This window comes from Protopterus annectens, chromosome 12.part0 (genome assembly GCF_019279795.1).
Source record: "Protopterus annectens isolate FY-2018-M chromosome 12.part0, PAN1.0, whole genome shotgun sequence".
NCBI lineage: Eukaryota > Metazoa > Chordata > Ceratodontiformes > Protopteridae > Protopterus > Protopterus annectens.
The window spans coordinates 451,712,584-451,736,180 of NC_056746.1; the positions used below are offsets into that span (position 1 = coordinate 451,712,584).

General features: G+C 39.7%; 1 protein-coding gene across 1 annotated transcript in view; it reads right to left on the reverse strand.

The window, feature by feature from the left end:
* The window catches only part of MAD1L1 (mitotic arrest deficient 1 like 1), a 4,750,917-nt gene that overhangs the window by 4,726,920 nt on the left and 400 nt on the right, over window positions 1–23,597 (reverse strand). The window lies entirely within an intron of this gene.

Below are 23,597 nucleotides of genomic sequence, written 5' to 3' on the forward strand. Positions count from 1 at the left end.
AGGAAGGTTAGGAGTGTAGCACTGAGGGTAGGAACTTTGAATGTTGGCAGTATGACTGGTATAGTGAGAGAGCTAGCTGATATGATGGAGAGAAGGAAGGTTGATATATTGTGCGTGCAAGAGACCAGCTGGAAGGGAAGTGTATAGAAGGCGGGTTCAAATTGTTCTATCATGGTGTGGATGGCAGAAGAAATGGGGTAGGGGTTATCCTAACAAACAGTATGCCAAAGAGTGTTTTGGAGGTGAAGAGCGTCTGATAGAGTGATGTTTATGAAGCTTGAAATTGATGGTGTAATGAATGTTGTTAGTGCATATGCTCCACAAGTTGGGTGTGTGATGGATGAAAAAGAAAGATTTTGGAGCGAGTTGGATCAAGTGGTGGTGAGTGTACCCAAGGGTGAGAGACTAGTGATGGGAGCGGACTTCAATGGGCATGTTGAAGTGAACAGAGGGGATGAGGAAGTGATGGGTAGGTATGGTGTTAAGGACAGGAATGCAGAAGGTCAGATGATTGTGGATTTTGTGAAAAGGATGGACATGGCTGTGGTGAATACATATTTTAAGAAGAGGGAGGAGCACAGGGCAATGTACAAGAGTGGAGGAAGATGCACACAGTTGGATTATATCCTATGTAGGAGGGCCAGTCTGAAGGAGATTGGAGACTGTAAAGTGGTGACTGGGAAAGTGTAGTTAAGCAGCATAGAATGATGGTTTGTAGGATGATGTTGGTGATCAAGAAGCAGAGGTTGAGTGTGAAAGCAGTGCCAAGGATTAAATGGTGGAAGTTAAAAAAGGGTGATTGTGAGGGAGTTCAGGGAAGAGTTAAGACAGGCACTGGGAGGCAATGAAGAGTTACCGAATAGCTGGGTAACTACAGCAGAGCTAGTAAGGGAGACTGCTAGGAAGGTGCTTGGTATGACATCTGGAAGGAGGAAAAGGAGACATGGTGGTGGAATGAGGAAGTACAGGAGAGTATACAAAGGAAGAAGCTGGCGAAGAAGAAATGGGATTGCCAAAGAGATGAAGAAAGTAGACATGAGTATAAGGAGATGAGGCACATGGCAAAGAGAGGTGGCGAAGGCTAAGGATAAGGCATATAGAGAGTTGTATGAGAGATGGGACACTAAAGTGGGAGAAAAGGACCTGTACCGATTGGCTAGACAGAGGGACAGAGCTGGGAAAGATGTGCAGTAGGTAAGGGTGATAAAGGACAGTGAGGGAAACGTACTCAAGTGAGGAGAGTGTGTTGAGTAGATGGAAAGAGTACTTTGAAGGGCTGATGAATGAAGAGAATGAGAGAGAGAAGGTTGGATGATGTGGGGATAGTGAATCAGGAAGTGAAGCAGATTAGCAAGGAGGAAGTAAGGACAGCTATGAAGAGGATGAAGAATGGAAAGGCTGTTGGCCCAGATGACATACCAGTGGAAGCATGGAGGTGCTTAGGAGAAATGGCAGTGGAATTATTAACCAGATTGTTTAATGAAATTTTGGAAAGTCAGAGGATGCCTGAGGAGTGGAGAAAAAGCATTTTGGTACCTATCTTTAAGAATAAGGGCGATGTGCAGAATTGCAGTAACTTCTGAGGGATAAAACTGATCAGTCACAGCTTGAAGTTATGGGAAAGAGTAGTGGAAGCTAGGTGATGATTAGTGATCAGCAGTATGGTTTCATGCCAGGAAAGAGCACTACAAATGCAATATTTGCTCTGAGAGTCTTGTTGGAGAAATGCAGAGAAGGTCAGGAGTAGTTGCATTGCGCCTTTGTGGACTTAGAGAAAGCATATGACAGGGTGCCTAAAGAGGAGTTGTGGTATTGCATGAGGAAGTCGGGTTTGGCAGAGAAGTATGTAAGAGTGGTACAGGATATGTACAAGGGTAGTGTGACATTGGTGAGGACTGCGGTGGGAGTGACAGATATGTTTAAGGTGGAGGTGGGATTACATCAAGGATCAGCTCTGAGCCCTTTCTTATTTGCAGTGGTGAAGGACAGATTGACAGATGAGATTAGGCAGGAGGCCCCGTGGACTATGATGTTTGCAGATGACATTGTGATATGTAGTGAGAGTAGGGACCAGGTTGAGGAAACCCTGGAGAGGTGGAGATGTGCTTTAGAGAGGAGAGGAATAAAGGTCAGCAGGGCTAAAACAGAATATATATGTGTGTAAACGAGAGAGAGGGTAGAGGAATGGTGAGGATGCAGGGAGTAGAGTTGGTAAAGGTGGATAAGTAAGTACTTGGATCAACAGTTCAGAGTAATGGTGAGTGTGGAAGAGAGGTGAAGAAGAGAGTACAGGCAGGGTGGAGAAGAGTGTCAGGAGTGATTTGTGACAGATGGGTACCAGTAAGAGTGAAAGGGAAGGTCTACAAGAGGGTAGCGAGACCAGTTGTTATATGGGTTGGAGACGGTAGCATTGATGAAAAGGCAGGAGTCAGAGCTGGATGTGGCAGAGTTAAAGATGTTAAGATTTGCACTCGGTGTGACTAGGATGGACAGGATTAGGAATCATTATAGAGGGTCAGGTCAGGTTGGACAGTTTGGAGACAAAGCAAGAGAGAGGCGAGATTGTGTTGGTTTGGACATGTGCTGAGGAGGGATGCTGGGTATATTGGGAAAAGGATGCCAAGGATGGAGCTGCCAGGTAAGAGGAAAAGAGGAAGGCCTAAGATAAGGTTTATGGATGTGGTGAGAGAGGACATGCAGGCGGTTGGTGTGAGACAGCATGATGCAGAGGACAGGAAGAAATGGAAACAGATGATCCGCTGTGGCGACCCCTAATGGGAACAGCCGAAAGAAGATGATGATGATGAGCTCAAGAAGAGTATTCTAAAAGTGGCAGTTTAGATGCAGAGTTTCCATCTGGTTTGAATGAAAACCTTAACATTAAATGTGCTTTGAGGTGGTATAGGTGAACTGTTCCCTTCCCCATCATAACACTATTTAGCTTTTTCTCTCCAAGCATCACTTCCCTTAGACCAGACAGTTTATAATGGGCTGCATGCCTTGCCTTATATTCAATTCAATTCCATTTTTTAAAATGAGATTCACATTGTTTTACTGTATTAATAATAATAAAGTAGGGGGGTGTGGGAGGTGCAGGGGGGCGAAGCCCCCATGTAGAAACGTAGATTTTTTTTTTGAACTACACATACACGGAAGCGCTTTCGTGTATGTGTGTTCGATGCTTTGTGATTCGGACATATGCTAGTCCAGCATGTGTCCTAGACCCATATATATTTTGTGTATATATATCCGCGGTGGTGGTGCTGCAGTAGCGTTGTCGCCTCCCAGTAAGACGCTGTCCGGTTCGATTCTCAGCTGGAGCGTCTTCTGCATGGAGACATGCGTGAATGGGCGTACCTTCGTTGAAGGTTGTGCGTCAGGGCTGGCAACTCGGCACTGGAAAAGCCGAAAGAAACATACATACATATACATATATATATATATATATATATAATATATATATATATATATATATATATATATATATTTATATATTTATATATATATATATATATATATATATATATATATATATATATATATATATATATATATATATATATATATATATATATATATTATATTATATGGAAATGTGCAAGAAATCAGGGATGATGGGGCCCCCTAGTACAGTGGTTAACTATTTGTAAGACAGAGTTAGGATTTACAATGTCAATGATGTTCTAGGCATGCGGACCACTGGCAATAAAAGTCATCATTTCTTCCCCTCCCTTTTTTCTACATGGGGTCTGGGTGTCAGTCAACTGTCACTATTTCTCTTAATTCAAGGTCAGTCTCCCATCTTCTTCCAAAGATGAAGGTCTTCTGAGACAATCCATCTCTTTGCTGGATATCCTCACTTCCTCTTGCCCTTCCAAATCTTCTGCATTCCTGCACAGTCCAGAACTACCGTAATATGTTCTCTTTGACTTCTGCAACAGGAGCTACTTTGGCTTCTTTGCTAATCTCATTTCTCCACTTGTTCCACAGTGTGCATCCTACCACCCATCTAAAGCACTTCATCTCCATCACATATAGCTTCCTCAGCTGTTCTACCTTGACTGCCCAGGTGTCTGTACCATACAGCAGTGCTGGTTGCACTACTGTTGCCTAAACCTTACCTTTTCAGCATCTTCGGTATTCTTCTAACACAAACTATTCATGACTCAGTGCTAGTTAGCTGTAGAACCTCTGATTCTAGGTTTCCCTACTCCACAACCATCCCTCCCAGATACCAAAGGCAGTTAACCTCTTCCACTATTTTCCATTCTATATCAATTTTCAGCTACTTCTGATTTCCACAATATTTTTTGCCTTAACAAGTGTCTTATCTAAATTCAGTTTCATTCCATGAGCCTTTAAATTTTCCATTCCATTCTCCAATCATTTGCTGAAGTTCTTCTTCGGACATCAATTTTCATGCCACATCATCTGCATACCACAGCTCTGTTGACCTATCCACTCCCAACATGCTTGTTAATGTAGTCCATCACTAGTATGAACAGTAGAGGGCTTAAAGCCAAACCCTGATGAACATGAACTCCTACTGGGAACTCCTTTAGGAGTCTGAACATTATTTTTACTTCTGTCATTGTGTCCTTGCACAAAGCCTGCACTAATTCTACCAGTTTCTGGGAGCCAACACAGAACTGCCCAAAACAGCATGCTTAGGATCCTGTCATATGTTTTCGCCAAGTCTAGGAATACCCAGTTGGACTGTTTCCTCATTTCTAGCTACTTCAACTGTCTCACTGCAAATGTCCGATCAGTTGTGCTGCATCCCGATCTGAATCTGAACTGCTTACATTCCATCTTACTTTCTATTGCTCTGCTTTTAGTTATTGATCACACACTCCATGCACTTTCATTCAGTGTGGCATGAGTTTGATAACTCTGTACTGTTCCACAGTTGTGAATGTCCCCTTTAATCTTGTACACTGGCACTAAAGTGCTTATTTTCTAGTCACCTTGGATGCGTCTCTCCCCACATTATCAATAGTATCATCAGAAACCATTCCTCTCCTAACTCACCAACATCTTGATCATATCCACACTGACCTCATCTGAGCCTGCAGTTTCCCTGGATTTCATTTTCTTTAGTGCTGCTCTTTATTTATATTTACTTACACTTTATTGACCAGTTTGGGCCCACTAGGCCAATGACCTCTTTTCAAGGCAGCCCAAAGATAGTCCTCAATCTTGATGCAATTTGGCCACGGCACCAGGGAACATCCCCCTACTGTTTTCAATAGGTACCATGTGATGTTTTACATCCACCTGCGCAACCAACTCAGGCTGAAGAGTCCTCAGTTTAACATGTGATTCAACGGACGGCATACGCAGGAGCACAGCACGCCCCATGTGGCACTGCAGTGTCAGTACTAGAAAATTAATCCAACAATCTAGTGTGGAAATACAAACCACAGCCTTCTACACAAAAACAGCATGTGCTAACTTTTGAGCTACACAGACTGCTCTTTACTGTTGGCCTAAAATGAAAGAGGAAATAGAGGTTACGACTGTGAGGCTTTCTTTATTCAGTAACTTCCGGAAGTATTCCTTCCATATACTTTTGATGTCCTGTAGACCGGTGAGCAGGTTGTTGCTGGCATCCATTATGAAGGAAGTCAGATGATTATCATCTTTATCTTTGTTTGCCTTGCACCATTGTAACAAATGGAAATACAAAATTCCAGATAGCTGGGCTGGTAGTAAGTGGTTGTGTGTCATTTGTGAATATCAACATGATTCATATACCTGTGTTACAAATGTATTAGAACTGCAGGTCATATTGTATAGACGTGTGCTGAAGAGATATTTTTATACACTACTGTAACTGTTTAATCTCCTGTGTTTCATTCTCCCGTGTTAATTTGCAAAACTTCAGAAGAATGGTTGAGGTTAAGTTACTTTATAGCGGAGTCAAACAAAATATGTTATCTCTCAGTTTCAGTGCAGTAACAGACACAATGTTTAGAACTAGAAGTTTTTTGTATTGTCTTTACGTGTGGAGGAATGAAAATCATTTTACAACTTCCACCATTTGCCTTGGATCTAAGGGGTCTTTGTTTATGTATTTTTCAAAGGGAGATGCTAAATGCTACACCACTGGTTGTTTTTGAACCTGGGAAATGAAGTCAGATGACAAGAAATTATGTCATTCTGCAAGTATCCCAGCAGTAGTATTTGGAATATTAATTTAACAAGTCTCTGAGAGAGTGAGAGTGAGACACACAGAGAGAGAGAGCATTTTGTATTTGCCTTTGACCTGACAGCATCAGCTGGGAAAATCCACTCACCACATCTGACTTACCCTGCTGCAATAGTAATTTTTAAGGTATAGTAATTCTTTTAGATTCAGTAAAGAACATAGTAAAAGATTAGTTTAGATGTTTTCTGTATTTGACACTGTCCTGCAATTTGTTTAAATATTTCCTTTTCCACTGTCCCCTCCCTCTAACCAGTTTGATTTGCCCCAGGGTGATGAGTGATCGCCGTTCCGGGACATCGAGACCTACAAACACTAATGTGATACTACCATAACTATGCACTTCCCTCACTCCAGCAGATACAGAGAACTCCCAAGAAAAGTCTGGTCCTTGAGAACCTCAGTCATTCGGTGGAAGATGAGACTCCTTGGTCTGCTGTCTGACCTTCATTAGTGAATGTGATACCACCATAACTGTGCTCTTCCCTCACTCCGGCAGATTCACAGAACTGTCAAGAAAAGTCTGGTCCCAGAGAACCCCAGTCATTCAGTAAAAGACTAGACCCCTTGGTGTGCTGCCTGACCTTCAATAGTGAATGTACGTTTATTAGTATTCAGCCAAGAGTAATAATTGTTTCAAAAATTCTCTCTCTCTTTCTGGTTCCCCTTCATCCATCACCCCTCCCGTCTCCCTAGCACCCTCTAGGCTACACTGCCCTACTTTTTCCTGGCTCTCATCCCAACACCTCCCACTCCTCCAAACTCTTCATCTAGCACAACTACTCTCCCACTTCTTTCTGCCCTATCACCACTTAATATTGTATTCCACCCATACTTGTCATCTTAGTCGTTAAACAGTGCATCTCTCTGCCTCTATACCTATTCTATTTCACCCACTACTCCCCACCTGTTAACACTTAAAATAAATCAAATCTACCACTAAAAAGGTAAAACAAACACTAAATACTCCTCTCGTCTACTCTATCACTAAGGGTTCCAGTCTCTAATTCTACTTACCTTACTGTTTTTCTTTCTTCCTTGTTTTACGTGCTGTACAAACTTTGTTGGGCCACCCCGCTCCATTCCCCCTCGCTTCGCTTGGGCTCATGCCGCCCCTCTACCCTACCCCCATTCCCACCCACCCCCATTTGCATTACATTTATAGTTAGCCAAACCACACCAATAATCCAATCAGAACACACTCCACTCAAACCCCCACCCAGTTAAAACATCCTATTCAACTTATCCCCTAATCAAGTTCCCTTCAATCCTCATTCACCAAGTACTCCTACGTTCTGCAGTAGTAATAGTTTCCCCTTCGCACTACTCCTGCATTACACCTCTGCATTTATCCTATATCCACAACGATACTGCTAACTATAACTACACTACTCCTCCCTCTGTCTTTGTCAGTCCTTCTTCACTTTAACCCAAGGAATAAACTTCAGAGGCAACACTACAACTAACAGAGCCGACCGTTTATTAGAGAATTTACAAAAACAGAATAAAATAAGAAAAGGACACTAAGCATTTTCACGTTACATAAACAGTAGTCTCCGATAGTTGTGGTGTTGCCTCTGAAGTTTATTCCTTGGATTGACTTGATTTTGCTTGTGAGAGGCACTTTACCCAGAACTGTATTCCTTCTTCACCTTACCCCACTCACACACAGTTCACATCCACCTCTATCATTTCTGCCCAACTCTCCATTCACACATCTTACTCCAACATATCCTCTAGTCCTTACTCCACTAATATACTGCTGCTCTTCAAACCCCAAACCCAAAATCATTTCACACACCTAACACCCCACTTACAACAACATTCCTCACAACACAGTTCAACTCCAAACGCAAACTGCTATCAACAGTATACTCACACAGTACCACGACCCTATCCCAATGTGGGGACATTCACCCCAATCCCTGGACCTACTCTATCTGCCTCTTCCTCCCACAAATTTCACAAATCCCTAAATCTCACCACCATTAACATACAAAGTATTAGAAACAAAATCCCAGAATTTCATGCTTGGATATCCCATGTTAAAACTGACATACTTGCTGTAACTGAGACATAACTAAAGCCATACGTAAAAGACACCGAATTTCTCCCTCCAGGTTTCTCCTAAGATCAGACAGACCTCATAAGAAAGGGGAGGAGTAGCACTTCTCTACCCTAACTCCCTTACCATCATCTCCTACTCAAAACCTATTCCTCAATTCTCTACAGCTGAAATCATAGTGTATCTAAAAAAAATGAACAAATTCAAAACTCTCAGTTTGGTAGTCATATATCTCACCAGGCAATAATATCCCTATATTAGAAGTAATCTTAGCCTGAACCTTAAATAATATCCACAACAAAACAGTAATTCTGGGTGATGTTAAACTGTCTAGTTCACACAACTACCTCTTTCCAATGTATCCACCAATCTCTATAACTTCACTCAGCTCATCACTAGCATAACCTGACCCAGAAACAAGAGTGGTTCCATTCATGACTGGATCTTAGTCTCTGACCCTAACAAAATTACTTCAGCAGGAACCATCGGCCTCCCTACATAACATGCAACACATCCACAACCCTGAACCATCACCAATACAAACCCACTAGAAAGTTAGCTAACTCTGACCACACAAATTCACTGAAACACGGAGTAAAATCAGCTGGAATATACTAAAATCCCTTCCACTCGACAAAGCTGTTGAATTATTCTGTTCAACATTCCTAAACATCCTCAACAGAATGGCCCCCTTCAAAACAAGAGAATGAAAAATCATGCAATCTGGCTTACTACAGAAACCGAATAACTTATGACTACAAGAGACAACATGGAAAAAAGGTCAGAAAAGTAAAAACTCAATTAACTCCAACTCTTCAAAACAGCTCCAAAACCAAGTTAAACGTCTAATCATAAAGTATAAAAAAACAATACTACCTCGGTCTCCAAAATGACTGTAATCATAACCCAAAAAGATTCTGGAACTCCACTCTACTCTACTAAACCCAGGCACCAAAAGCAACCTCTGCCCAAATCCTGACAAAACCCCTGCCAAACTCTCTTCACTTGTCAAACTCCTACTTTCTAGACACCATAGCCAAACTAGGTGCCACCTTTCCACAAACAGCCAAACTAGGTGCCACCTTTCCACAAACTACTCATAACAACAACCCAATAGCTCATTTCTCATCAACAAATTCTTCTCCCCAGTCTTTTACCTTCTCAACTATACCTACTGCCACCATAACTAAGCACCTTTCAAAATTCAAACCAGGTAGCACCGCCGTAGATAATCTACCCCCCCCCCCCCCGAGTACCTACAAATGTCAGTCAGATACATCAGCTACCACATCAGTATTCTCAAAACAGATCTATCCAAGAATCCTATGTACCCTCAGTCTGGAAAAAAAACCTCTAGATAAAGGAGGCAACAACACAGACATCTCTAACTTCTGCCCTACTGCCATACTATCTCCCATCTCTAAAATAATGGAAAAATGCATTCAAACTCAACTCATGAATTATCTACTCCAAAACAAACTCCATTCCACCTCTCATCATGGGTTTTGACCTGGACACAGCACAACTGCTCCCCTTTCCTTCTTGAACACGATCAACCACCATCGCAATGATGGCAAACTAATCTCTGCACTTTTCCTCAATCTCTCTAAAGGCCTTTGATACCATCTCCCATTCTCTCCTCCTTTCTAAGCTCTCACACCTGACTGGTTTTCCAACTATTTTACAAACAGACAATCTACTAAATGCCTAAACTCCCTTTCACCTTTTCTCATTACTGCCACAGGTGTTCTCCAAGGATCAGTCTTGGGACCCCTTCTTTTCAGTATCTTCATTAACAACTTTCACTCTGCTATCACTCATGGATCCGTAGTACAATATGAAGATGATTATACTATTATCTGCTCCAACACCTCAGAAACAGAACTTCTGACTATGACCCAAAATGCTTTTTCCATTAATGAATTCTGGATGACCAATAACCACCTTGCCCTTAACCCTGGCAAAACCAAACTCCTGATCTTTACACCCAAAAGAACTCCACTCTTAACAAATCAAATTTCACCATCTACTCATCTAACAAAACTGCCATTGAGGTAATCCCCAATACCAAATTACTCGGCATTACTGTAGACAACTTAACATTTGACCAATAAGTCCACAACATCAAAAAAACACACCAAATACTCAGGACCCTTTATAACAAACACTTTGTAAATTACTCCACTAGAAAAACACTTGCCCAGACTTTTCTCCTACCATCTCTCCTCTGTGGTGCCCTTGTTCTTACAAACATGCAGACCTGCTTAAAACCAAAGATGGAATCCTGCTACAACAAAATTGCTTAGTTTGTGACAAATGCAAAATATTCTTCCCATCACTGCCACTCTTTACAATCCTTGAACGGACTTGAACTCCCACAACATCTCACAAGCACACAATATCCACCGCACGCAAAATTAAATTCTAACCACAAGAATGCCCAGCCCTCATCTCCCTTCTAACTCTCTATCAACCAAAAAGGCATCTCAGATTTGAAAATCAATCGCTTATCCAAGTAAATAGGCCAAAACTCCCCACAGATCAGAATCCCTACTCTTTCACTGTAGCCAAACACTAGAATGCTCTTCCACCTTCTCTCAAGACCATTAATAGCGCCCCCTTATTCAAAAAGTCCTTACATGAATATATTTCCTCTCAATGGCTCTGCCCATGTACCATCTCCAATTCCCCGACAACCTGATATGCCTATTGAAGCCCTTTTTAACCTATACTCATCTCTTTTTTCCTTCTCGGGTGTCACCTTTAAAAATCCTCCTTTACCCTATTTGCCTCACAAGATAACGAACAATAGTGTAGTGTAGTTACCCATGCTTATTTTATGCATACTACATAAGCTATTCTGCTCAGTCTATTTGCCTAAAGTGTACTATATAATTGTATACATCTCTGCCTCTTTAGTTCCCTCACACCCTAACCTTCTCTTAAAAGTAAAACTTTTCCCCAAGCACCACTAAAATACTACAAACCTAAACCCATTCACTACCAGCCACTTCTATCCAAGTACAAACCTAATTAAACTTATTCCCCATCTCAATTACCTTTGCTTAGCCGGCGACATTCACCCCAATCCAGGAACAAACTTTTCTCCAACAAACCACCCCAGCACCAATAACAATACCACCAGTAAATACCTCAAATTCCTTGCCATCAACGCCCAAAGCTTAAAAAATAAATTAGCCCTCTTTCATGCCTGGCTCAATCACAACTTACCTGACATTGTTGCCATCTCTGAAACCTGGCTAAAACCTCACATAAGAGACTCCGAACTCCTTCCCCCTGGATTTCATTCTCTCCGATCTGACCGTCTAAGTAGAAGAGGTGGTGGTGTAGCTTTAATCTACTCCAACCACTTGTCAATCACTCCTTACCCTAATCCCATCCCTTCTTTCAATAATGCTGAACTTGTAACTGGCCTACTAAAAATAAACAACCATAAAAGCATCTGCATCATTTCACTCTATATTCCTCCTGGTAACACCACCAATACCCTGGAAGACATCCTCTCCTGGACCTCCTCTAATATTAAGTTATAAACCTACATTATGGGAGACGTAAATATTGACTGGGAAAAAAAATCATTAACCCTAATCCCACCATAACAATCAACCTATTTAACTTCACTCAACTTACTAACTTCATTACTAGACCTAACAAAATCATAAAATCTGGTGTTATTCCTGAGCCATTAGGAGACCACCTCCCTGCCTTCACCCTTCGAGCTACACCCACTTCCCCACACTCTCACCAGTACACCTCATACTCGTAACCTAACTTTAACCCTACTACATTCTCTGACTCCCTTAAACTAATTAACTGGAACCCCCTAAAAACTCTACCATTAGATGCAGCCGTTGACCATTTCAATTCAACATTCGTAATGGTCCTCAACTCCCTAGCTCCAATAAGAACAAAAAGAGTTAAAACTAAGACCACCCCATGGCTCACCAAACATTATGCTACAAAGGGATAAAACCTGGAAAGCCTACCTCCAATACAAACAGCCAGAAATCTTGCTTAAATATAAACAGCTGAGAATCCTTTCCAAAAAAACAACAAGTCATTAGAGATAAAAAGTCTTACTACAAAAAACTACAAGCAAATCATGCAAAAAACCCCAAACAGTTCTGGAACTCTATTAATTCCCTCCTTAGGCCAGGTACAAAAAACAACCCCAGTCCTGACACCAGCAAATCTGACCTTGAAATTGCCTCTCTGTTCAATACCTTCTTCACCTCTTCTATCGTTGAGCTAACCAAGACCTTTACCAACAATAACCCTCCACCCCTCCCTGCTTAATCTTCCCCTCCCTCCTCTCCCCCCCTTCTTTCAAATTCAAACCCCATCTCCACAAACCTAATAAAGAAACTTCTCTGTAAACTAAAGCCTTGCTCCAATGCCCCTGACAGCATCCCTTCCTCCTTCCTAAAGATAGGCAGAGCAATAACATCTGAGGCTAACAGCATCCTGATCAATAGATCACTACTTGAATCCCATGTACCCAAACTATGGCGTACTGCATTTATTCTTCCACTCCACAAGGGTGGCAAAAACTGTAACGTCTCCAATTTCTGCTCCATAGCCATCCTCTCCCCAATTTCCAAACTTTTTGAAAAATGCATCCACCTGCAGCTCTTGCCATTCCTTACCAAACACCAGCTACTCTCTCCTACCCAAAACAGCTTCCACCCAGGACACAGTACCAACTCCACCCTTCTCTCCTTCTTACATTCTGTCAATTTACCCCGTGACTCTGGTAATATGGTATCCTCTATTCTGCTGGACCTATCTAAAGCTTTTGATACCATCTCCCATACCGACCTACTAAACCCATCTCTCTAATCTCAACCTCTCCCATGGTTCTCCAGCTATCTTTCTGACAGGTCCCAAGCCATGAAATGGGACCAGGCCACCTCCAATTTCCTTCCTACCCCCACTGGAGTAGCCCAAGGTTCCATACTTGGCCCACTGCTATTCAATATCTTTATTAATGACTTCCACAAAGTCATACCTAATACCAAAATTGCACAATACGCTGATGATTCCACTTTGATCTGCTATGCCACTAACCTAACAGAGCTCCAATTTCTGAAAAAACTGGATGCTCCCAAATCACCTTTCACTAAAAGACAACAAAACTAAGATCCTTCTATTCTCTCCCTCAAAATCCTCCCTTCTTGATAAAAACACTTCAAATTACCAGCCTTAACAACTCCACAATCAAGAACGTACCCTCCACCAAACTTCTTGGTGTCACCACTGATGAGCACCTAAAATTTAACACTCATATCCAGCTAAACATCAAGAAAAAACACTTAAACTTGGCCTACTTTACAGAAACAACCACTTCCTCTCTCCTACCACAACCTATCTCCTTCCCTCTCTACTGTATGGCGCCCCTCTGCTCACTAATTTACCTTCCGCACTTACTTCCAAACTGGAAGTATGTAACAATAAAATCCCCAGATTCGTCACCAATGCCTAATCCTCCTCTCATCACTGCACCTCTCTTCACGCATTAAACTGGTTTGAACTCCCCAATCAACTTGACTTTCTCCAAATCACCACAGCCCACAAATTATTGTTCCAACCCACTAGCTGCCCTGCACTATCCAATATACTACAACCATATATCCCCCTCAGATCCCTTAGATCTACCTACAAAAACCTGATTACCGTTCAAAAACCCAAGCGCCCAGCTGGTCAGCTTCTGTTATCCTTTTCCCTAGCTAAAAAATGGAATGCTCTGCCCTCCACACTGAGGACCTGTGACAACCTTAATAACTTTAAAACTCAACTTCATTCCTACCTCTATCTAAATTGGAAATGCAACTGTACTCTTCAGCCCACACCTCTCAAGCTCTCCTCCCCTTCACTCCTGGATAACCTTCTTACCTTCCTAACCTTGCTCTCAAATGTAGATTGTATATGTAACTAAACAGTAAAATCTAGCTATTATGCTATATGCCTGTCTTTTTTTCTCCTGAACAAACTGTTTTTTCTTCTTCTTTTTTTTGAATGCAACCCGTTTGTAATACAAACGGTCTTTGAAGCTATTTGTGTAAGTAAATGTTGTGCTGTGGAGCTTTTCTCCCCGGGTCTCCACTGAAAATGCCCCCCACCCCCCAAGCCCAGTGGACCTCCCCGGTAATCAAACTGGAATAAATAAATAAATAAAAATAAATAAATATGTGTATGGCTTATCTGTCCTCTCTGTTAAATTCTTGACATACTGGATACCTTTGCCATGAATTAAAGCTGATTTCAATAACTTTTAACCATATAAGTGTATAATGTCCTAAGTGATTCTCCTGATTAATACTCTAACTCAGCTACATGTTGGCTACACTTGTTTATTAATACTCTTTTTGTAACTCAACTACAGTTTGATAACTCGTTAAACAAATTTATATTTTCTTGTATAATGTTATGGAGTTTTTCTCCCCAAGCCTCCACTGAAAATGGGCTCATTTCAGCCCAGTGGACATTCCTGGTCAACAAAAATACATAAATAAATTTTTGAACTCTGAAGTTACTGTGATGATTTACTGAGTATTTTCTTGTTCTTTTATTATTAAATATATTGAAACCTACCTTTGCGGCTGATCATTCTAAGACATATTTAAGTTCTTAGCGTACTTGTATAGCAGACAGGACAGACCACCACGAAAACCATAAAATAAATTTATTGTTTAAACACAAAGATGAGCGCTTTCGCGTGCCAACAAGCACGCTTCTTCAGATCTTACAAAAACAAACAATTCATCTCATCATCTTATATACTATCACATGCATATTAAAAACCATTAAGAACAATCATTCAATTAAACCCTATAATTCAGTTTGATACAACTTTATATTCTAAATAGACAACTAATCAACTAGGCTTATAGCAGAACATTCTGTTACATCATGACACATATCAAAACACTATTTAATAACTCTAAATCTAGAGATATAAAAAATATAATATATTATATCAAATATACTATAAATAAACCATGAACATGGGGAAAGCATGATAAAGCCTTGCTGAATATATATTAGAAATATGTATCACAATTCATAAATAGTTTCCTTACTTCATAAAAGGGGGAGTGTGTATATGAATCTATATATTTTCAAGATCTACTCAATTACATTCATTTACGTGCTCGTGCTTCTAATACCGATTTAATACTCACAAAGTTATTTTAGACCCGGATGCATATGTGCACGCAATTTAAATATCCAACATAACTCTGCTGTTGTAGTTCTAAATAATTCATTCCATCACCTCCACTTTTATTTTCAGTTACCAACTGTAATACTCTAAACCTAAAATGATGATCTCTCTCAATAGCTATATGTTTTGCAAGTGCATTTTGTTGATTAGATAGTTTTAGATCATATACATGGTTATATACCCTATCTTTCAGTCTCCTTGATGTCATGCTCACGTAAAAACAAGGACAAGAAGTACATGTTGCAAGATATATCAAATTGCTATCGTCAAATGTAGCATAAAACTTTGGTAAAAACTTATAAACCCAGAACAGGATGACAAAACAATTGTGTATCTATTTCTTTACACATATCGCATCGACCACAAGGGAACGTCCCAAAATCTAGCTCTTTCTTACCTTCTTTTTTCTTAACATCAATATTATCATCTATACATAAAAGTCTCTTAAGATTCTTACTATTACTATAGCTAAATCTAGGGAATTTCCATACGATGTCCAATGTGGTAGAATCCACTGTAAGAACATGCCAATTCTTTTTAATTAGATTGACTGTTTCTGTTATCATTTGTATATCTAGTGGTAAAGACTATATTAGTATTCCTAGTGTATCTATTATAGTAACTTCCAGTCTTCTGTATCCTCCTCTCCATTTTGTTAGTGTCCATAAAGACAAGTTTCTTTTACTCGATCAAGCAAGGGTTTACTATATCCCCTTTCCAAAAATAGACTTTACATATAATCTGTTTATTGAGCTCTATGGCATCTGTACAAATCCTCTTAAGTCTATAAAATTGACTCTTAACAATATTAGGAAAAACTAATCTAGGATGCATACTTCTAAAATGTAATAAAGCGTTTTTCCAACATGGCTTTCAATATAGACCAGTGGACAAAAAAACCTTGTACATCTTTTGAAATAACTATCCAAATAAATCTTCAGAGTTGAATGCAACCTAGTAAAATTCAAAAAATTTGTCATGGATTCTAAACATCTAACAAAATCATGCAAGGTAGTAGTATCACCATCCCATATCAATAGGATATCGTCCACAAACCGTCTATATAGAAGCACATGTGAATAGTAATTACTATTAAATAAAAACACCGTCTCCCAAAAGTATACTACAAGGTTTGCATAGGTATTTGTGCATGGGGTGCCCATAGCGACACCCCATTTTTGCAAATACAAATTGTCACTAAACATGAAAACATTATTGGATAAAACGATATCCAGTAATGTACAAATTAACAATTGTTCACGGTTATTAAATGTATTAGTTTCATTTAGAATATCTCCAATAGCTTCCATTCCGTATTCATTAGGTATGGAAGTGAACAAGCTTTTGACATCTAAGGTGACTAAGACATCCTGATGGTAATGACTGTTTAGAAAATTGATCCAATTCCTCTAATAACTGATAAGTATCTTTTAAAATAGTGGGAATATTCCTCACTAGAGGTCCTAGCATAGATTCAATATATAGACATTGTCTCGGTTATCCATCCCCCTCCTGTCACAATAGGGCGCATTGGGGGTGGAAAAACATTTTTATGAACTTTGGGTCGTCCTTTTATATACGGAATCAATGGAGACTCAACTAGTAGATAGGTATATAGTTCATAATCTGTCTACACATTAGGAGATCATATAAATCACATATTTGTTTCACAATATTTTTATAACAATCATCATCAATATTTGTATATGTATTAATACCTTGTAGCATCTCTATCATTGCTTTATCATAATCCTTTGTGTTGAGCAACACAGTCCCCGCACCCTTATCTGCTGGTTTAATAGATATATTGGCATTCTTTTGAAGAGAAGATAAAGATGCTTGTTCTTCTATATCTAAATTATAATAAGAGCATCTACGTGTCTGTGTACTAAAATAATTATATAAATCTCTTTCACACATCTTTATAAAACATTCCACGTGTCGGTACTTTAGGAACAAAAAGAACTTTTACGTTTCAATCTATTGCCATTATATGAAACAGCACAAGTATCATTTTTAAACATTAATTTTAGCGCAACAGTGCGCCCAAACATTCTCATGTCCATGAGAATACCACTCAAGTCACTATCTTGGGAGGGAATGAAAGACAAACCTTTGTTCAACAGTGATGCATCAGCTGAAGTTAATTCGTAATCCAAAAAGTTAACTAGAGAATTCAGTTCCTTGTTAGGCATCTGGTTTCTGAATTCCCTCCCGAATACTTCCTTTTTCGGTGCCCTTGGCTGTTGGACCTTGTTTGAGACGCTGTACGTATCTTTGTCGGGTAGGGTAAAAAACGTTCCATGCCCATTAACGTGGTTTTTGGTCTAGCTCCCAAGTTGTTACCACTCACATGGTCTAATAGGGCTTGCTGATTAGGTGGAGGAGTATCAGTGGTTATAGGAGCTACTGATTCTAAGATGCCACTCTATGACGTATCGGATGAACTATCTTCTTAGAGTTCTTACACATCTATTTGGTGACATTTTGCAGGTCACTCCTAACAGCCTTGCTCTTGGTCAAACTGCCATTTGGATTAACTGTAACATACACAGTAGGATTGACACCCTTTGCCAAGGGCCTTAAAGTAGCCAATAAGAGTTGGCTTGTGGCAGAGATAACTACCTTATAGTCAGTGCAAAAGGGGGCATAAGCTAGTAAACCTGCCAGCCTTTCCCAGTTGTGTGTGTGTGTGTGTGTGTGTGTGTGTGTGTGTGTGTGTGTGTGTGTGTGTGTGTAAATCAAATCTCAGAGTGTGTGTGCCAGCTACTGGGGCAGGGACAAAGCACTGGTTGGACAGAGATGGTGCTGGAGGTCTTGACTTGGCCACTCGGTTGAGATCTCAACTCTATAGCTGTGCCAGTCGGGAGTCTTACCGGGTACTGAAGAAAGCAGGTGAACCAGCCCCAGATTGACTGTAGTCTCTGTGTGCTCTTAAGGGAAATTGCACTTTACTTTGTGTGTACTCCCCCCACTGTTGCAGGTGATGAGGCTTGAAGCTCCTTGATTACTGGGCCAGTGTTGGGGTGTCACAACCATTACTGAGTTTCTTTGTTATCATATTACCTGCTTCTGGAAAGTGGCTAGAATGTCTCTTATGCCTTGTTCTTTGCTACTGTGACTACTTTGATAGCCAACTAGTTTTCCTTCTGGTTTGTCTTTCCTTTCGTACCTTATTTCCAAACCTGAGTCGGACGTTTATCTATTTCTGTAGTCTTCACACGTGCGGTTTTAAAATGCCGCCATTCTTCTGTGACTCTACCTATTTCCACTTCTGATACAGGAAATACTCAGGGCTGTGGCAGCGCTTATGCTTTAACTCCAGATAACTTCTAGGTCTTCAACCTAGTCTCCACTGACTTACAGCCTTCTCAGACTACTGCTTGCAGCTGATGTGGTCACCAGTTATGCTGTGGGCCAACTGTTTCACTGGGGCATAACTTTACAGTCTCGGATTCTACCCCACTGCACTTTCCTTACTATGAGGCAGTCTGAGTTGTAAATTGAGCACTCAGAGATAGGACTGTCTCTCTTGCTGAACCATCAAGCCATTTGGCATACAGAAGTCTACAATAGCATCTCCTTTATTTCTGTTGCCCCTCCCATGTGGACCCAAGCAGTTACCATATTCTGTCCTGTTAATACACAACACCAACTCAAGGTGCCCTGCTTTAATCGAGTAGGTTCTACAACTGCTGCCTGAATGCACTCTTCCTTGCAATCACGACCCTGCTGCAAGATACAGGGCTTATCTTTTCATTTTACACCATATTCAAGTTACAAAGTCAAAAAGTAACAAAACTTCCCTTCTGAGCCAGAAAGACTTCTCGCTTTCTTTTCCCCCCCATCCACAGTTACTAAAGGCAAAGGGGTCCTCCTTCCCAAACTAGAATATGGAGTGCCAAGTATAGCCTCTGCCACACTAAAAACCATCTAAAAACCATCTAAACACCCTTCAGCGTATATCCCAGACAACATACAAGTTATAATCCTGTCACAAAAAAACATCAGAGCACCATGCTGAAAAAGGACCACTCTTCTGCTATGACCACTTCTTTCACTCTCTGCATTCATTCCACACCTACAAGTTCATTTGAATCGTAATGCACAAACCATATGTCCTCCCTGACTGACCCACATGAGAACATACACAATTCATGCTATTATTTCATAACTTCTGAAAGAAACTACAAAAAACCCTACCCATTCATGTAGGCCCATTGTAACTCCTCACAAAGCAGCCCTCTCACTTGCTCTACTATAACTTCCTTAAACTTGCACTCAGTATGGAAGATTATCCCAGTTACTTTTTCTAATTACATGAAACACTTCACTTTCTTTTCACCTAAACTGCTCCCGCTCACCTTAACTGCTTCCACTTCACTTATTTCCTAACATTTTTTTCAGCTACTTCTCACTCCCTTCTGCCACCTTACCTCCTAATTCTTTCCTTCACTCTTTACATTAACATGAATACCTGGATCCGGAATTTTTTTTTCTATTTTTAAAAAAAAAAAAAACACAAAGCAAAATATTTGGCAGACAAACTAAATACTTTGCACATCTCCTGAATGTACTACTCTAATGCAGTAATATCTCTTTACATTATCTAACATGTTAATGTCTTAAATGCCTGTAAATTAAACTTTAAGATTGTATAATTTCACTTCTATTGTACATGCTTGGTGGTAAATCCCATGCAGAGTCTAAATATGATCCAGTGGGACTGGTGGGTTATCTCAGTCAACAAACAACAGCATAAATCTTTGCAGAAACTCTCAGAATCCACATTACTCAGGAGAAAACAACATCACAGGTGCTGTGACATCTACACATTCTGCCCTCAATTACCAACATATTTTTCATTTGTTGTAATTTTATCCACAGCTGAATGGGCTTCTATATGAAAGGCATCAGAGAAAGAAAAAAAAATAGATGACAATGAAAGTACTAGCAGAGAGCTGCCTAAAGAGGTGAATACAATAACAGCCTACAGGACCCAAAATATCCAAAGAATCCTGATGGCAAAAAATACTCTGGTGTCTTGAAAGATTTGAGACAGTAATCCTCTCCCCACGTTTATTAACTATGAGGAGAGTTGCGGACAGACTGGAATGGGTGAAAGGATATCAAGAGCACTACATAACTTACATAAACAAACATCAATAATATACGATTACCATGACTTCTTGAACAAACACTCAAGTGCTTACTATACATCTTTAATAAGAGAAAGCAGTTTAAAAGCCCAAGTACATAGAATAGTAAACTTACGCAGCTATGTTTTATATAATATAAATGTATGTATATTTGTGCATATATATATATATTTGTGCATATATATATATATATATATATATATATACACATATATACATACACACACACACACACACACACACACACACACACACACACACAAAAAACCTACCTGTAGGTATGCAATTTTATATATACACACAACACTTGCTTATCTGTAATGTGAAAAAAATAATTTCCTATTTTTAATACACTTAACATATAGCTCCTTTGGTTATAAGCACAAATCATCAAATAAAACACATTTCTGCATAGAACAGAGATCTAGTATTAATTGTTCATATGCACCAACACTGCTGATGAAACAACCCCCAATGTGCAGCTCATCTAGTATCCCACTCTTACAAGTACTTACATAGTCTCAAAATAACAAGTCTCACAGTAATATCTACAAACACAAACTACTGAACCAACCAAAATCTGACAACTTGACAGCAGAATTATTAAAAAGGTGAACTTTAAAGAATGAAAAAGATTAAATTCAGCTCAACATATAGTGGAATATGCATGAAGTGATTCACAAAAATCAATACAAAAGAAATGGGAGATGGACAATTGCAGCTTCTGTAACAAAGACTGAACCAATTATGCACCTTGTGGCTGGATGGGGCACATACTAGCAATGTTTTGTATACTGATGGATTTTAACATGGCAAGACTAATATATTAACACTGCAATGCACAAGTAGACAACAAAGACAGCTAGAAGCGAACTACAAAGAATTACTGAAAGATGAGACAGTAGTTTTCTCAACGGATCATTAATACAAACTATTAAGAACAAGAAAGAGATAATGTAGTTGGAATAAAAAGAACAATTACAGCAGTACTCTCTGAAATACTTAATGCATCTAGTGCCTACATTGTACTGTATACTGACACACATTTAATAAAACACAAGCAGAAACTAGAGCAAAGTGGAACAAGGATGCAAAGTTCCAATAGTTGCTGGGTCAATTGGAATAATAATTAATTTCCAAACACATTTAAAGATGTTATCAAAACAGGTAACCAAAATTAATCGAAGAGAGAAAAATTCTGGTATGTTGAAGTCACCAGTCTTTAAAGAAAAAGACAAAAACAATACTAACTGGTGTAATTTCCTTCTGCATCATTAAACCACTAAGTATTTACAGAAATTAAACCAAAAGAAGTTTAAAACTGTTAACTTCTGATTGAATTACAGAGAAATGTACACCCAAAATAAAAGAAGGTGTACAAATGCACACATCTGTGAATGAGTACTAGCACCTATGGAAACATCTGCAGCGGTAAAGTTTGCCAGCCACAAGAAATGCAACATAACTGCACAGTACTCTTCACAGAGCGCAAATAAGATTACCACCATCACCAAAGCAGAAATGCTTAAAGGAACATCTTATAAGAATGACCACAACAGTTTCTCACTATATAACAAGGGCTTAAATCATAAACACTATACAGACTGTCTCAAAGGCTTGTCCCTCCTCTCAATATCATACAGGTTGCTAAGGGGTGACCTGTGCCATATATTTAGAGTTTCAACAAACCCTGTTTTGTCATACCCATTATGGTTTCACAAGTCCAATGGTATCATAAACTTCCACTCAAGGGATCTCAATTTATTTTGTAATTGAAACAGAATGTGTTGTATGGACACACACCCATCACAGACAATACCACTTCTATGAAACAGTCTTCCATTCCACAGAAGTTCCATTCAACAGAAAGCTAAACACTTTTCTTACTCTATTCATACATAATGTGGATATATGGATAAGTAACTGCAAATCTGCCCCCAAATTTAGCAATCCTGTTCCTCATGGATGGGGAAACATGTTGATACCCCAAAGTATCTTTCAGCCCATCTTTGACTAATTAATATGCAAAACACAAGGAGTAAAGAATGTAAGGTTAGGTTTTTAACATCCTCAAAGATCAATTGCCTACTAAGTACATATGAAAAAATGACTGTCCATTGCAGTCATTTCTACTTACAGCATTCTCAGTCAGTAACAAACTGAATGCAAGATGTCTGGTACTTGCCATACAGCATTAAGTTTATGAGTTATTAACAAGCGGCTTCCTGCCAGCCTAGAGTTTGATTCCCTCCGCCTCCATTCACCTACTTTTTGAGTTATTCTGAATAAATTACTTAACCTGGCAATGCTCTCAAGATGATTCTGAAAAAGGACCACATGGATCAGTGCACTGCCTCAGTTAAACACATAACATTAAAAGATCTTTGCTCAGACTGCACTAATAAAACATACAGACCTCTGGCAGCCCATCCCAAAGGTGACAACAAGCCCATCAAGTCATGGTTCTGTATTAATCCCAAATTCAGTATCTCTCGTCAAGTCAAGATTCTTTACACCCACTTAAAAAAAATAAATAAATAAAAAATAAAAAAGAGGACTATAGCTTTTCATCATGAAACTGTCAACTAGATGCAGCAATTCCTGAACAGGTATGCAACCAAGTCTTGTGTTGCTTTCAGCTGTCAAGAAGTTAGCTACAGCTTTTCGCTAGTAACAACTGCTAAGAAAAGTGAAGATACGAAGTCAACACTTGACATATCTAGAATCTTCAAAAAAGAGCTAGGACTTACTACACCCACCAACGAAACGCTCTCTGCAAACCTTTAGATGAACTTTAGAGGCTCCCCTCGGTTAAACAACCACTTACCATACAAAATCTATTTACCAATACTAAAAGGTTCAGCTGGTCTGTCAACATTAACACGTCCGATTGTACACCAGTGAAAGGGATACATTGTTAAG